The following is a 17,676-nucleotide window of genomic DNA, read 5'->3' on the forward strand; positions in this document are numbered from 1 at the left end:
GTGTTAGCATACGGTATTTGTTTTTCTCCTTCTGACTTACTTCACTCTGTGTGACAGACAATGGCCATCATCAAAAACTCTAGAAACAATAAATGCTGGAGAGGGTGTGGAGAAAAGGGAACACTCTTGCACTGCTGGTAGGAATGTAAATTGATACAGCCACTATGGAGAACAGTATGGAGGTTCCTTAAAACACTAAAAATAGAACTACCATACGACCCAGCAATCCCACTACTGGGCATATACCCTGAGAAAACCATAATTCAAAAAGAGTCATGGACCAAAATGTTCACTGCAGCTCTGTTTACAATAGCCAGGACATGGAAGCAACCTAAGTGTCCATCAACAGATGAATGGATAAAGAAGATGTGGCACATACATACAATGGAATATTACTCAGCCATAAAAAGAAATGTAGACTTTTTAATGATGGCCATTCTGACCAGAGTGAGGTGAAACCTCATTGTAGTTTTGATTTGCATTAAGAGACCTGTGTTTTAAAAGAGTATATAAATTAGTAGTTTGGGATTAACATATACAGACTACTATATAAAAAATAGGTAATCAACAAGGATCTACTGTATAGCACAGGGAACTCTACTCAGTATTCTGCAATAACCTATATGGGAAAAGAATCTGAGAAAGAATGGATATATGTATATGTATAACTGAATCACTTTGCTGTACACCTAAAACTAACACAACATTGTAAATCAACTATACTCTAACATAAAATAAAATTTGTTTTAAAAAAGAGAGTATAGACTTTCTTGCCCAAAACCATTTCAAAGAACTTTTTCCCTATAAAATTTACTGGCTAGCATTTCACTTTTGTTGGAACATTGACCTATGATTATTTTATTCGGTATTCTTGTGGGACACCTATCAATTTTAGTGTCCCAAATTTTCTTAAGCAAACACATTTCGTGGTTCTGGTATTTTCAGAGTTTCTATAGAAACTAGAAATTTGGGAACCTTTTTTTTTTTTTAAATCCTACTGTTCTGATTTACAGTTCTGTATATGAAAAGAGGGAGTCTTATCACTTCAACCCAAGCGAAATTAGTAGTGTAGCCACCCATGATGTGCTAGTTCTGTGTGTCTTGTGCTTAAGGGAAACTGGTAGGAATCCAGGAGCTTACAATACTATTAGAGTGGTCATACCTAAACTTGTGACAAGGTAACCAGGCCTCTCAGGCAGTGAGCCATGTTCACAGAGGGAGCTGGAAGTCTGCCCTGTGCCAGTGAAGTTAGAGCCAGTATGGAGGTGTGAGGAGAAACAGCCTCAGGAGTACTTCCTTTGGAGAGTGATGCTACTTTGTTGGACTTTCATTTGATATTTGTTTCATAATGACTGAATATTTAGGTTTCCCAAGGACTTTGTTGCTTTCCCTTTGATTTTGTTTGTTCTGGTGTGTAGGCCTCTAATCTAAGGGATATAAGCCTTCCTTTCATTGTTGTTGTTCTCTCTCCCCCCTGTTTTATAGCTAGATGTAACCCAAGATATTAAAAGTTTGTGACTTCTTTAGGTCAGACAGTAGGGAAGTGATTGAACTCAGTCAGGAGGCTTGGGCCATATTTCTGATTCAGTTACTGGTGATCTCCCGTAAGACTTGTACTCAGAGGTCTTTGAGTGTGACCACAACTGTAGGCAAGTAGCCTAGCAACACCAAAGTAGAAGTCAGAGCTCCCAAATTCAAAATAATTGCAGGAAGTCCAGAATGATCAATAAAGAATGAATGCAATATTTCTTTTAAAAATAGTTCTGCTTGGTTTAGTGACACAGGTAACTCCAAATGGGCTGAGTGTTATTAAATAGAAGTCTTCCAGAGATCTGCTTTTTCATATACACACACACACACACAAATGTGTAATTATGATGTTACAGTGCACGTAGATGGTTAATTCTAAAGTTCTGAAAATAGTTTCTCTTTCAGCAAGTCCTGTACTTCTCTTCCAACCTTAATTACAAAGTTGATTTGCTTAGCGGAGCAGACCCTTCTTTTCCTGTCAGCCTAGGTCTGTTTGAATTAGCACAGATTTTGAATTAGTGGAGCTCAAATTAATGACATTTTATTCTGCTACGAAGAATTTGTTTTCCATCACTGATAATTATTTCCAGGAAAGTTAAGTCCACAGAAAATAGTCTCTCAGTTTCCTTCACTTTGTTTACCGAAGTCTAAGAAGTGGCTTTTAGTTACTACATGGGGGAGGGAGAGCAAAGGAAAATGAGGTGCTACAACCTGGCCTCTCAGATTTGTGGAGCAGGCGCTGAGCAGCATTCTAAACCATTATTTCTTGTAAAAGGCAAACCAGACCTGGGAGTGTTAAAGTCTAATGTGATTGACGGAATCTGTACCTGGTACGTACTACTTCTTTAACCCCCATAAGCCCAGTGTGGGTTGTCAGAACGTCTCAGTTGACGAGCATTCTGCCAGCCCCACCAGAGGGGCATCACAGGTCCACCCATCTTCTCCAGAGTCAGCTCTTCTCCCTCTAGATCATTCTGATTACCTCTGAGGGTTGATTTCCAACAAGTCCCCTTTCCTCCTTAGACGCTTACTCACCTGAAATCCCACAGCGAACCGGAAGAGTAGGCAGAGGATATTTTTAAGGATTTTTTAAAAATTTGTGAACTGACATCTGATTTCTTTTAGACCCATGTTCATTTAGAGAGACTGTTATCTTGTGCTTCTTTTTTCTATGCCTGCCCTTGCTGACTTGTGATTCACCCAGTTCATAAGATTTTCCTTTATAAGAAGGTGTGAAAGGCATAAAAAAAAAATAGATGAGTAATATGGTTCCCTATATGTTCCAAACTACAGCAAAATAGTAGTAATAATCACTGCACAAACATAAGAGGCCACTGAGCTCTTCCAGGTTGCAAAGCATCTGTGTTTTCCGCGGGGGGTGGGGTGGGGTGTTGCGGGGGAGGGAAGGCCTGTGAGATCAAAGCAACTCTGTAACTCTATCATGGAAGTAGATTATTATCTATTTATAGCAGTCTATGAGTTCTAGATTGAAAAATGTCGCCAAACTGTGCTGCACTGTGAATGCACGGTAATCTAACTAAAGCCTCAAAACACCAGTTACCACCTTCTAAATGAACAGCATTTAATAGATACTAAACAGAGGAAAACACACTTTAGTGGACAGTTTTTAAGTTGATGGATAAAAGGATATTTAGAGTATAGGGGAACATTGACTGTTTAATAACCTATAACCAGTGGGGCCATTTAATGTTTATTATATTGCCAATAGATGTCTATTAAATATGCAATGATGTGAGACTACCTTCCTATATTCTTTCTTTCACTCATTAAATATTGACTCACTAGCTACTGCATGCTGGGCACCGGGTATACAGTGGCGGGCAGAAGTGGGCACGTCATCATCATCACACTCAAGGAGCTGACGGTCCAATGAGGTTATACATATAACACATGCATAGGTGTAAGTAGTCAAAAACCCAGTTTTTGAGTTTCTGTAGGGTTTTTCTTAGCCTAGTAGACTCTCTATACGTAGCCTAGTATCCGTAAAGTTAAAAGTAGTAAGGCCCTGTGAGTTTAAGTGCCATTCTCTTTCTCTCTCTCTCTCTTTTTGTTTTTTTTTTTTTTTTTTTTTTTTTTTTTTTTTTTTTTTTTTTTTTTTTTTGCGGTATGCGGGCCTCTCACTGTTGTGGCCTCTCCCGTTGCGGAGCACAGGCTCCGGACGCGCAGGCCCAGCGGCCATGGCTCACGGGCTCAATTGCTCCGCGGCATGTGGGATCTTCCCGGACCAGGGCACGAACCCGTGTCTCCTGCATCGGCAGGCGGACTCTCAACCACTGCGCCACCAAGGAAGCCCCTCTCTCTCTTTTTAATGTCTCTAACACATGACTTAGTTTGAGACTTGTACTTATCATTAGGTACTCGGAGTTGCTCATGTAAACGCCAGTTGTACCATAGTGAAACTTCTATGAGGGAAGGTGTTCCACAGGACTGCAGTTGAACAGATTATGCCCCTATGTGTAGACTTGTACTTGGCATATAGCAAGCACTCAATAAATATTTGCTGCATTAATTAGTTCACGGTCATAGATATTCTCTCCCATCAGTAATCATTAGGACTGCCACTTATTCACTGCAAGTTTTGCTGCTGTGGGGGACAGAGCTATTGTCACATGACTGTAATTTAAATTGCATGGCTTTTATCCATTGCATTTTTTCCATCCCCAAATGATGCAGTTTCCTTTTAGTATCTATTGTGGTTTTCCTAATATGTACTGCAGTACAGAATCAGCAAGTGTTGTTATTTCAGCAGCATATTGCGAAGCTTTTCCAACATATTTCATTACCCCATGTGCTTGTCTCATGGAAACAAAATCAAAGTAGGACCTCTTCAATGGGAGAATTAAGTAATTTTTAATGGTAATAGAATGGGAAACTATACATGTGAAATTTTTCTTTGCCTTTGAAAATTAGATTTATCAAGATATAAACCAAACGAGATGAAGTGTTAAAACATCCTTTTCTCTTTGACCAGGCTCACTTTAAACATTTGTTGAAAGGAATAAAGTAAAAATCTGTTCCAAGTTAAGAGACAGGAAGGTAGGTTGGATTAAAGTCCGAGGGCTTTAGCAGCACATGAAGAACGACATATTTCTCCTGTGCCAGATCCATGCATGGTGGTGTGCTATTTACTGGAAAATGGGCATTGAGGTTACCTTGCCCTGACGAGCTTATAGTCTGACATATTTATATGCACACCATCAGAACATAGTGTGGCATTTACAACGAGGACAGATTCTCTAGTTGCGAGAGCTTGATAAAAGGGAATTAAATACCTTATTTTAAACATGTATAACTTTTCTGTTGTGCGATTCTTCGATGTAGCTCAGCAGCTAGGGAGAAATGACAGGCCAGAATGGATGGCCTGGACTGCAAGGGTGGAAAGAACAAGGGGAAAGCACAACAAGGAGAGAGCAACACCTACTATAAAGAGAGGTGAGGAGGGAATGGATTAGAAACGCAGAGGAGGGCAGTAGTGATGACTGCGTTCGCTGCCCTCACAGCACAGCATTTGTGCTCTGCTGTTCCCTCACCCTTATCTGCTCAGTTTGTAGATTCTGCGTGACTTCAGCATGCTGGCAAGTCCCAGGGGCCTGGCAGTGTTGGGAAGCTCACTGCTTTATTGTTCTAGCTATTCCCCGGTGCCTTTGGCATCATTTTCTTCTTCCTACTCCGTACATCCCTGGTAGAGTATTATTGGATTAGGACAGAGTTGGCCAACAAACATGTGAAAGAATACAGGAAAGGTGAGTGGATGGGGGACAGGGGAAGGTGGGAGATGCAGCAGATAAGTCCCGACTCCACCACTCAGTAGCTGTGTGACTTTGGGCACATCACCTTCTGCTCCAGTTCCACCAGATGTCAAGTGAAGGGTGTGGACTAGATGGTCTCTAAGTGCTTGTAGCTCTGACATTTTGTGACTCTGTGACTATAGGGGGTCTTGTTCTTGGAGGAACACCTTTTATGGTTTCTAATATAATGTAGCATTAGCTTGTCAACTTCATGAGGCTGTTTTGAGCGTCAGTTAGAATAGAAGATGTGAAGACCCTTTAGAAATTCTATGAAGAATCATATAAAACAAAGGTGATATGAATGATTTAAAGGAAACTTTCCCCCAAAGATACCACATAGTGATAAAAATTAAGGTAGTTCCATTTAAACGAATGTAAGGAAAGTTAGAGGCCTTAAAAACGGGTGTATAGTTATGCTTCATTGTAGAGATATATGTCATTGGAAATTACACAGATCAAAGAAACTGATTCTGTAACCATTGTGTGGTTAAGCAGCTAGGCTTCTGGGGGTGAGGCCCTTGACTTTGCATCCCAGCTCCCACCTTCTGCTCTTCAAGGGTATCCTAAAAACCCCAGAAAGAAACAGGCAGTGCATTGTGTGCCTTCCTCTGTCACCATCACTCATCTACTCCACGAAGGTTGAAATAGAACATTAAAACCAGTACGGAATGGAATGGGTCATCTTGACCCAATGGCAGCTGCCTTACTTAATGTTCCCATCCCTCCCCCCACCCCCGTTCTTCTCTTTCATCTCCTTGTGACATTTTACAATTCTTTCTTCCTTTCCTTGGTAGAGTAAGAAGAGGAAGAAAAGGAGGAAAACATACAGAAGGTGGGGGAGGGGAAGAAGAGAAGGAAAATAAAGGTGAAAAACATCTCGGTTGAGGCAGTGGAGAGGACTGGAGTCCTTCGCTCCCCCTTCCTCAGCAAGACCGAGTTGATAAGTTTATTTTGGACTTCATCTTCAAGACTGACTTGACCCTTTTCCTTTGTTACCTTTAGTCCCCTGTCAGAGACATCTGAGAAAATCAGAGACAGGCCTCACAGTAAGAACCAGCATGCTAGCTCTCAGCAGGACTGCACCATCTAGGACTGACAAGAGTTTAAGAAAGGACAGTAAACCCGTGGGTAAGACCAAGCCACCTTCACACGGCACACAAGTTAGAGTGACACCATATGTTTTGCAGTTTACAGAGTTTAATTTATAGATTTGATTACCATGGAAAGAGGGAAGGAAAAAAAATTGCATGACTCTTGTGGTGAGTATGAGAGGGCTTATTCATTCACGTTGGAAAAGCAAAGTTAAAAATCAGAAACAGGCCCGCCAGCCTAGATATGTCCGAAACTAGTACTTTGGTAACGCTATTATGACTTCCAGTAGATTAAATTTCAAATTGTGGAAAGGCTTCAGAATAAGGGAAGGCTTAGTGTCCCACTAATAGGGCTTATTAAATTTAGATAAAACAGATGTTTTTCAATGACAGCAGCTCTGAGTCACCAAGATCAAAATGGAGAAAGAAGAGAACAAAAACAAGCCAAAACTTTCACTAAAAAAGTACCATTTATCTCCGTTGCAGAACTTGCCCACACTTATAACCTAAAGCATCCAGTTAAACCCCAGGAGAAGAAGCATTAATTGGGGGGAAAATTCCTTAAAACTGACTGAATGTGCATATACTGAAGCTGATTTGCTAACATTCTAGAGGTGGTGCTGTGAAAAGAGAATGGGCCATAGAGGCAGGCAGCCCAGAGTTCAAATGTCAACTCTCTTACCTGTTTTTGTGACCTTGGGCAAGTTGCTTAATCTCGCTGAACTCAGTGAACCTCGGTTTCCTCATCTACAAAATGGGGTTGTTTTGAGGACTCAACAAGATAATACATGTCTAACACCTGGCTCATGGCAGGCGCTCCATAGATATTGGCTCTTTTGTATTTAAAGCTCTTTTTGCTCATAGTGTCATGTCTAAGTATATTAGGAGGACCAATTCTTAGAACTTGATTAAGAGCTTTAGATTAGCAGTCTCCTAAGAGGGGTGCACCCAGATGATCCATTGTGGGGCAAGAAGAAAAGATTAGAAATTCTATTTATGATCTTTTTATCTAAAATATAAGAAAGTACTGAAGTAGTATTACTTTCAACTTGTGGCTTCTTTGCAGGAATCTTCTTAAACCCTTTGACCATTGTGCATAGGTTAGCTAAAGCTAGATAAGGCCACTCAGGATGGACACGTGGCTTAAGAAGATTCCTACAAAGGAACAATGGAGTGATGATAATAGTCATACTACAAGCACAAGGCAAGGACAAGAAAAAGGTGGAGCTAGCTGCCACTTCTCCTGAAAGTCACCTTGTAACTTGGTTGGCCAAGTCATCAAGTAACAATGAAGATAATCTAATCAGACCTGACAAGATGTCAGCCCCCAAGTAAGAAGGAAATTATCAAGAACATTATTTGAAATATGTATTTATACACACTGTTTTTCTTTTTTAACAACAAAGCTTATTCTAAGTCTATACTATGCTTTGGATATATTAGCTATACATGACAGTTGTCCATGTATGTATTTTATAAATAAATATACATATTGAGGATGTGTGCTCAGACTTCTACTGATAAGAATGCTCAGTCAAAACAGTTTGGAGACCATTGGGTTAGATGAGGAAAGCATGGAGCTTCTCAGCTCTCATTCTCTGCTGCTTAGAGAGTAGTTTTGTTTTGTTTTTTTCCTAAGGATTTTGCTAGAGCATAACCAGTAGGATAGAGAATAACATATCTAAATCCATTGAAGACAAATTGAGTACCGTTCAGGGAACTACATCTCTTGGTAAACATTTTATTTTTGTATGGAAGTAAAAAGCCAATCCCTGCCCTGGAGATTTTTTTAAAACCTAGCTCAGGAAATCTGAGAGTTACATTACAAAGCAACATGTGAATGCATGGCTGCAGGATAATGGAAATTCTTGATGAAGAAGTACCTCGCTTGATGTAGTAGATTTATTACTAGAAAAAAAAATGTATACATTTAATTTCTGTAAATTTACCTGCAATTCTGGGTCACTTGGTAACAAGTAAACCAGTAGCAGAGAGTGTAAAACAGATCCTTCCAGGAAAGATGCTAACCTTGTCTGACCATTCCTCTCAGCCTTCCTGTCGAAGTCTTTTACACATATTCATATATTATTTTTTAATCTACTATTCTTAAATCATCTGTGGCTCTTCACTTAATAAAAGGCATATAGCCTTAATAAATATTTTGAAAATGAAAGAAAATGAAATGAAGGCTTCTCAGAAACACCAGAACCTGAAAGGGTAGCCATTATCCCCTTTAGATGGTCACAGTAAATTCCTAGAGCAGATAACTTGCTTAGACCTTCTCATCATAAGGTTGAAGGGTCAATCTTAGTCCTGGGGCTCCATTCCTTTCACCAGAACCATGATATGGAGTCAGCCCTGTGGGCATAAACTTAACAAATATGCCGATGACCAAAGTTCTTTGACAGCCACTACTTATTGAGCACCTGGTGTATGTAAGGCACTTCTGCAGGTATTATTATTTTGTCCACTTGCCATAGTAGTTCTGTGAGAAAGGTACTAGTATTATCCCCCATTTTATAGATGAGGACATGGAGGCTGACACAGGTTAAGAGACTTGCCCAGGTGTCACACAGTTAGTGTACAGTGGAGCCAGGATCCAAATGTAGCTATGTCTGACTATAGAATCCAAGCTCTTAGCCATTCTCCTCTGCTGTGTTCTATAGGGCTGTGAAATAAGGCTCATGTATTAATGATGACTTCAAGTTTTCATTTTTAGGAGCTACATTTATTGGCAGTAAGTCACAGTTATTACACCTTGGAGAAGTGCTTTTGATGACCCTGGAGAAATAATACTTGTTCAGCGTTGTGGAAGTTTTTCTAGATGCTACGAGAAAGGCAATAACATTTACATTTAATCCAATTCGAGAGGTAGTTCAGTTTTATAGTATCCTAACTTAGAGAACACAGAGACAAGATCCCTAGAAACTTTGAAAGTCTGTGACAGGTTATTTTTGTGTTACATTCTCTTAAAAGTAGAGATTATCTCACACTTTTAGATTTCCCAAGATGGAACTTGCTGGTGGTCATACTGTTAATCTGTTTTCCATACTCACAGATTTTTTTTTATTGCCAAGACTATATTGAGAGCACTGTTTCAATACCATATAGTAATGAATGACCCAAGTCATACTGAGTCTTAAAGATGAACCTGAACCAAATGTAGGGTGGATAGCTAGTGGGAAGCAGCCACATGGCACAGGGAGGTCAGCTTGGTGCTTTGTGACCACCTAGAGGGGTGGGATAGGGAGGGTGGGAGGGAGACACAAGAGGGAGGAGATATGGGGATATGTGTATATGTATAACTGATTCACTTTGTTGTAAAGCAGAAACTAACACACCATTGTAAAGCAATTATACTCCAATAAAGATGTTTTAAAAAATTTTTTAAAAATATGAACCTGAGTCATTATGTCCATTACACTCTGGTAGAATATATTTTAAAAGATTTCGTCAGAAAAATAATTAAAACAAAAACCAGTTTCTAGCAGTTCATTTCAAAACACCATATCAAGTAAATCCAGAAAATCTGCAGGGAAAGCATTATGTGGATGTTACATGGAGGGAGATGAGGAATACCCGCCATATACACCAAACATTTAGCTGTATGTTTCTTCATGTATCTTGTATTTTCCAGTTGTAGTTCCACTCCACTAAATCAAATTCACAACCTCGTCTCCTAATTTAAAGGTGAGGAACTTGTGGCTAGGAGGCATATTCTTGACACTATTGCTCTGGTCATCAGAGCATGCAGCCCACAGAGTATTTTTTCCTCCTGGTGGGCAGCTGTAGCCATCTCAGAGAGTAGAGGCTTTTTTTAAAACATCTTTATTGGAGTATAATTGCTTTACAATGGTGTGTTTCTGCTTTATAACAAAGTGAATCAGTTATACATATGTTCCCGTATCTCTTCCCTCTTGCGTCTCTCTCCCTCCCACCCTCCCTATCCCACCCCTCTAGGTGGTCACAAAGCACCGAGCTGATCTCCCTGTGCTGTGCAGCTGCTTCCCACTAGCTAGCTATTTTACGTTTGGTAGTGTATATATGTCCATGCCACTCTCTCACTTTTTCACAGCTTACCCTCCCCATATCCTCAAATCCATTCTCTAGTAGGTCTGTGTCTTTATTCCCGTCTTACCCCTAGGTTCTTCATGACATTTTTTTTCTTAGATTCCATATATATGTGTTAGCATATGGTATTTATCTTTCTCTTTCTGACTTACTTCATTCTATATGACAGACTTTAGGTCCATCCACCTCACTACAAATAACTCAGTTTCGTTTCTTTTTATGGCTGATTAATATTCCATTGTATATATGTGCCACATCTTCTTTATCCATTCATCTGTCGATGGACACTTAGTTTGCTTCCATGTCCTGGCTATTGTAAATAGAGCTGCAATGAACATTTTGGAACATGTCTCTTTTTGAATTATGGTTTTCTCAGGGTATATGCCCAGCAGTGGGATTGCTGGGTTGTATGGTAGTTCTATTTGTAGTTTTTTAAGGAACCTCCATACTGTTCTCCATAGTGGCTATATCAATTTACATTCCCCCCAACAGTGCAAGAGGGTTCCCTTTTCTCCACACCCTCTCCAGCATTTATTGTTTGTAGATTTTTTGATGATGGCCATTCTGACCGGTGTGAGATGATATCTCATTGTAGTTTTGATTTGCATTTCTCTAATGATTAATGATGTTGAGCACTCTTTCATGTGTTTGTTGTCAATCTGTATATCTTCTTTGGAGAAATCTACCGAAGGAGACAAAAGACCTGTATGCAGAAAATTATGAGACACTGATGAAAGAAATTAAAGATGATACAAATAGATGGAGAGATATACCATGTTCTTGGATTGGAAGAATCAACATTGTGAAAATGACTCTACTACCAAAAGCAATCTACAAATTCAGTGCAATCCAAATCAAACTACCACTGGCATTTTTCACAGAACTAGAACAAAAAATTTCACAATTTGTATGGAAACACAAAAGACTCTGAATAGCCAAAGCAATCTTGAGAACGAAAAATGGAGCTGGAGGAATCAGGCCCCCCGACTTTAGACTATACTACAAAGCTACAGTGATCAAGGCAGTATGGTACTGACACAAAAACAGAAATATAGATCAATGGAACAGGATAGAAAGCCCAGAGATAAACCCAAGCACATATGGTCACCTTATCTTTGATAAAGGAGGCAGGAATGTACAGTGGAGAAAGGACAGCCTCTTCAATAAGTGGTTCTGGGAAAACTGGACAGGTACATGTAAAAGTATGAGATTAGAACACTCCCTAACACCATACACAAAAATAAGCTCAAAATGGATTAAAGACCTAAATGTAAGGCCAGAAACTATCAAACTCTTAGAGGAAAACATAGGCAGAACACTCTATGACATCAATCACAGCAAGATCCTTTTTGACCCACCTCCTAGAGAAATGGAAATAAAAATAATCAAATGGGACTTAATGAAACTTAAAAGCTTTTGCACAGCAAAGGAAACCATAAACAAGACCAAAAGACAGCCCTCAGAATGGGAGAAAATATTTGCAAATGAAGCAATTGACAGAGGATTAATATCCAAAATTTACAAGCAGCTCATGCAGCTCAATAAAAAAAATCAGAGAGTAGAGGCTTTTAAGAATTTGAGATTAGAGTAATTCAAGAACTTTAAGCCAATCAGAGGGCAATAGGTGATAACACTCTAAAGCCTAAGGGAATCCTGTCAGATAGGAGCCAAATAACATATATGAAAACCTCCAGCACCCATCCCACTGGATTTCCCTCTTCCTCTTACCCTTCCACTCTTCCTTCCTTGTGTTCTCTCTCTGCCCCTTTGTGTGTCTCTATTTGTTTATGTTTCTTTGCTTCCCACTTCCTTTTCCTGCTTCTTGTTTTCTCTCCCTATCCATCTTTCCTTGCATATATTTCCTTTTTCTTTTTCTTTCCCACCTTCCTACTTTCTCTTCCTTTTCTTCCATGCCTTAGTTCTTTCCTCTATTCCCTGTTAATTACCCATATCATGTTAAAAATATATATCACAATGAATAAATTTTAATGTTAGTGTTCATCAAGCAGCAGGTAGGTTGTACTCATTTCTCTAAAGGGGAAAACATCTCCCAATTAAGTAACACTTTACATATGGCTTACAATTGAAAATTTCCCTTTTTTGGGTCACAGATCTCACCAAAATAAGGTTCCCTTCCTCCCTCCTTAACCATGACCATGTCCTTTGTTGCTCCTCTCTACCCTTAGGTTTGATGCACAGTCACTTAACTTTTTTTGCATTCTGTTTTGTGTCTATTATTTTTTTAACAGTGGGAAGCTAACATTGCTACTTAATGTGAAATAGAGGATATAGATAACTTTTCAGATTTGGGCTTAGGATTCTAGTATTCTAAGTTCCTGGAATTCAGACATGTCACATGAGGAATGGCACAATTTCCAGATGATTGAAACCCCTTGTGAAAAAGCTGTTTTGGGGGGGGGGGTTGTCTTAATTTTAGACTAATGTATGCTTGATTTGCTTTTCTTCACCTATCCAAACAGGGATTTTTAATTTTGGTTTTAATTACTTCCTTGTCCTGAAAAATGATTGCCTGTAATTATGAAGCCCTTTGGCAGTTTGGTAACTTTCCACTGTTTAAACAATTAAGGTCATCAGTGTTTTAGAAAGCAAAGGAATGAATGGATGAGTGAGTGAATGGCTAGCTGGCTAGATTCTTAAATAATTTCTGTTGCATGCTATATCGTTTGTGATGAGCCTTCAAATATCTAAGGCTTTGTCTCTTTTCAGCTGTTTTTTTCCCTCATAGTTTGCAGGTACTGTCACAAACCCTTTGATTCTTTGATAGCTAATTCCTTTTTTTAATGTTCATTTTCATTAAAGTGCTATTTAACATTAGATATTAACTTTGACAGATGTTAATGCTGCTTCTCAATTAGGTGAAATATATTCTTGGGAGGATGCCAATTTGAATTGAATATATTTGAATTTGGTATTGAATTAAACTGTTGTTTAAACCTTAGCCATCCATCATATGGGTGATGGAGCAGCCCGCAGGTTTTTGTACATAACTGTTCTCTTTTTTCCTAGCAATATTTAAACACTAGAAAATGGCTTCCTATTGTAGCAAAGAGAACTTCATACGAGTTTATTACAAGATCTCTTTCTTTGTCAGTTCCTTAGACTGCCTAGAATTTAAATTGGCAGATACTACTTTGGTATAAAATGCTTTCCGTGGACAATATTAATATTTTAAAGTCCTTTTTGCTCCTGCAGATTTCCAGTAGACAGGAAGTCTAGCTCTATCTGCCCTTCGGCTACTAATGAATGTTATTAAATTATTATTTATCTTCTTTAGACAGAGGCACTGCAGGTATGAGATCAGAATTGCCTAGTAAAGCAAGCATTTCATTTTAAAGTTTTAAAAAAAACCCCCATAATCCAGTCAAAGGTGGCATCTAAGGTACAGATACCAGAAAGAATTGTGGACTTGAGTCAGAGAATCTGGGTTGTACCCCTACCTGTGTCACTAACTAGCTGGGTCACCTTGAGCAAGTCACTGCCCGACTCCAGACAGCATAGCCTCTCTAAAGGTTCAGCTTCCACATCACATATTGCATATACTAAAGAGAACAGGGCGGAGGGAAGCTGAATCCTCTTGTTTATCAGCCATCCACACCAGCCTAGCAGCTCTGAGGTCAGTCTCCAGCCACATTTTTCATCTTTTTCTTATAATCCCTTAAATCCTTGCTAGGCTTTCATTGCCAGTTCTTTTCCCTAGGAATTTGCATTTAGAGATATTGAGGGCTTCCTGCCTTTTAGAATTTATCTGTGTTCATGAATTTAATGAAAAGTTACTTAGAGTTGATGAAAAATGCAAGAATTAAAAGTCTTGTTTGAATGAGTGTTTCCGTAAAATCAGACTGTTTCCATCATGCTTAATGTACCTTCACTATTTCAGAGTTTTGAAGTTAAAACATTTGAGTGTTGGTATGGCGAGGCATGATTGTTATTATGTTATTAGCCATACTAGCCCTCTCCCACTCATTCTTTGTTCTAAACATTATTTTTTTAAAAGCCCCAAATGATTGAGCAACCAGCTCCATATCAAGAGGAAAGCTTGCTAGCCTGATCCTCAGTTACATTTTATGTACTTGAAAATTTCATTTATTTGAAATAATAGTTTGAATTGCACTGAGCTAAAATATACCTTTCACTGGTTTGCTAGGAAATAAACAAAATAATAACTTGCCTCAAAGTGTTGAGAAATTAACTGCATGGCAACTTCAACATGTGTATTTTTTTTAAATATTTTTTCGGTACGCGGGCCCCTCACTGCTTCGGCCTCTCCCGTTGCGGAGCACAGGCTCCGGACGCGCAGGCTCAGCGGCCATGGCTCACGGGCCCAGCCGCTCCGCGGCATGTGGGATCTTCCCGGACCGGGGCACGAACCTGTGTCCCCTGTATTGGCAGGCGGACTCTCAACCACTGCGCCACCAGGGGAGCCCAACATGGGTATTTTTTAATGTAAAAGCTAGAGCTAGATACAAAAACCTTTTCATTAAAGGAGGCCTAGCACTATAATGAAAAAACCAGACAGTAACAGGTGTTGGCAAGGATGTAGGGAAACTGGAACCCTCGTACATTGCTGGTGGGAATGTAGAATGATACAGCTACTATGGGAAACTGTTTGATGGTTCCTCAAAGAGTTAAACATAGAATTACCACATAACCCAGCAATTCCACTCCTAGGTATCTACCCAAGAGAAATGAAAACATTATTGTCCACACAAAAACTCATACATGAATGTTCATAGCAGCATTATTCATAGTAGCCCAAAAGTGGAAATAACTCAAATGTCCTTCAACAGATAAATGGATAACAAAATGTGATATATCCATAGCATTGAATATTATTGGGTAATTAAAAAGATGATGGATGCACTTTTACAAAGTGGAACATGTCAAATTTATCAAACAGAAAAAAATACATTAAAAAAGGATGAAGTACTGATACATGCTATAACATGGATAAAATCTCAGAAACACTATCCTAAGTGAAAGAAGCCAGACACAAATGGCCACATATTGTATGACTCCACTTACATAAAATGTCCAGAACAGGCAAATCCATAGAGACAGAAAGGAGATTAGTGCTTGCCAGGAGCTGGGGGGAGGGGAGAATAGGGACTGACTCCTAATGGGTATAGGGTTTCTTTTTGGTGTGATGAAATGTTTTAAAATTGGATGGGGTAATGATTGTACAATTCTGAATATACTAAAAACCATTGAATTGTGTACATTAAAAGGGTGAATTTTATGGTATGTGAATTATATGTCAATAAAGCTATTATATATGAAAAACATTGCAACTATATTACTATAATTCTTTGAAATTATAAAAGTGTATTTAAATTACAACATTTTTGCCAAGGGCTGGGAGGAGGGAGGAATGGGGAGCTGGTGTGTAATGGGTACCGTGTTTCAGTTGGGCAACATAAAAAACGTTCTGGAGATGGTTGGTGATGGTGGTTGTACAGCAATGTGAATGTATTTAATCCCACAGAAACGTACACTTAAAAATGGTTAAAACGGTAATTTTTATGTTATGTATATTACCACAATAAAAATCTATAACCCTAAAAATTATATTTTATGTTATTCTAATGTATGAGGCTCTTTTCCCCTTTTTTGCTTTTCACAAGGAAAACTGAAAGTGTGATTGGCCTTTGGGTTTTTATGCATGGGATTCTTCTGGTCTGTGTTTTAGAACTTCTCTCCTGTGGCAGGTCTAGGGCTGGGGGGACGTTACACACACACCATATATGTCTTTATCTTGGCTTTGAATGAGAACTTGAAAATATTTTTTAAAACTTTATTTGCCAGTTGGAAAATAAAAGAAGCCAAGCCATAGGAAATTTATGTTGCTAAATTATAAAGTAGTGAAGTGCTGTTCTCAGAGTATGAATTATCACAGATTTCCTGATTTTCTTGGTTAATCTTGGCTCCTCGAATGGGGAAAAACATGTATGCTTTATATATAATATCTCTATCTTTCTGTAAGCATTTTCCTCTGTATAGCAGGATAGAATGAACACCAAGATGTATTGAAAATACTTACAAACGTAGAGGTATATTTGTACAGTAGAGTGAGTGAGTTTCTGAATGCAAAGGAAGGGATGGAAAAAAGAAAATCCATCAATGAGGAACTCACTGAAAAAGGAATTATTTCCAAAGGTCATGGAACTTTGTTATGACCCAAGCAGTTTGTAGGCTCTAAGTTTTTAACCTCTAAGGATTAATCTGTGAAAACATTTTCTAAGCCTGGCTCTGCTTTATAGGACATTTGAAGAGCAGCAGCACAAATGCCAGCAGCGCCATTAATATAGTGTGTAATCAGAGGTGTGTTTGTTTTCTTGACCAGGAAGTAGTTTCTTTTAAAAGTACAAGGAACACACAGTGCCTGTGTGTGTGTCTGTGTGTCTGTGTGGTGTGTGTGTGTGTCTTTGTATTTTCTGTCTGTTCTACTGTTGCAGGAAGAATTACGATCTTCCAACGTTTCTGTCCTTTACAGTTGGGTTTTTCTAGAGTTAGGCACTGTGGTACACTACCCTTGATTACAGGGTCCAGTCAGACTTGATGTACTCAGAAATCCATTGATGTGATTAATAGTCTCCTAGTCATAATTTTATTTCCTAAGATTAGCCCTATTTCCTGAAGTTTCACAATTTTTGAGTCATATCTTGAATTATCCTTTATAGGGAGCCTGAAATCCTTGTATTTTTAGTGTGTAATTTGCATGATTATTTTCATTTTCTTTGATTTCTTGTGCTTGAAGAAAATAAAATTTTTATCTTCTTTTGAACTCTTTATATGCTGTTCTATGGTAACCGGCCAACCTAGTAGGAGCCTTTTTTTTTTTTTTTAACAACATGAAATATGTATATTTTTCCAACAGTGCTAGATCCAGAAGTCTTCCCACAAGTTTCCACTACTCTGGTTTTTATTCTCCTCAAAAGTAAAATAAAACATTGTCAGGTTCTACAAGTAACAGGGAAACATACAAGGAAATAACTGTACAGGAAATGTAATTGATCATTCACTCTTTACAACTGAATTGGTCACAGGATTGGCTAGTAAACACAATCTACTGAATGAACAAAAATAACGACTTCTGAAATCTTTGGAGCCTGTGAATACATTTGAAGATTTCAGCACCTTTCTCACCTGAGATTTTT

General features: G+C 38.7%; 1 protein-coding gene across 5 annotated transcripts in view; it reads left to right on the plus strand.

The window, feature by feature from the left end:
* The window catches only part of AMMECR1 (AMMECR nuclear protein 1), a 110,088-nt gene that overhangs the window by 70,440 nt on the left and 21,972 nt on the right, over positions 1 to 17,676 (plus strand). The window lies entirely within an intron of this gene.

Source organism: Kogia breviceps, chromosome X, assembly GCF_026419965.1.
Source record: "Kogia breviceps isolate mKogBre1 chromosome X, mKogBre1 haplotype 1, whole genome shotgun sequence".
Classification (NCBI taxonomy): Eukaryota; Metazoa; Chordata; class Mammalia; order Artiodactyla; family Physeteridae; genus Kogia; species Kogia breviceps.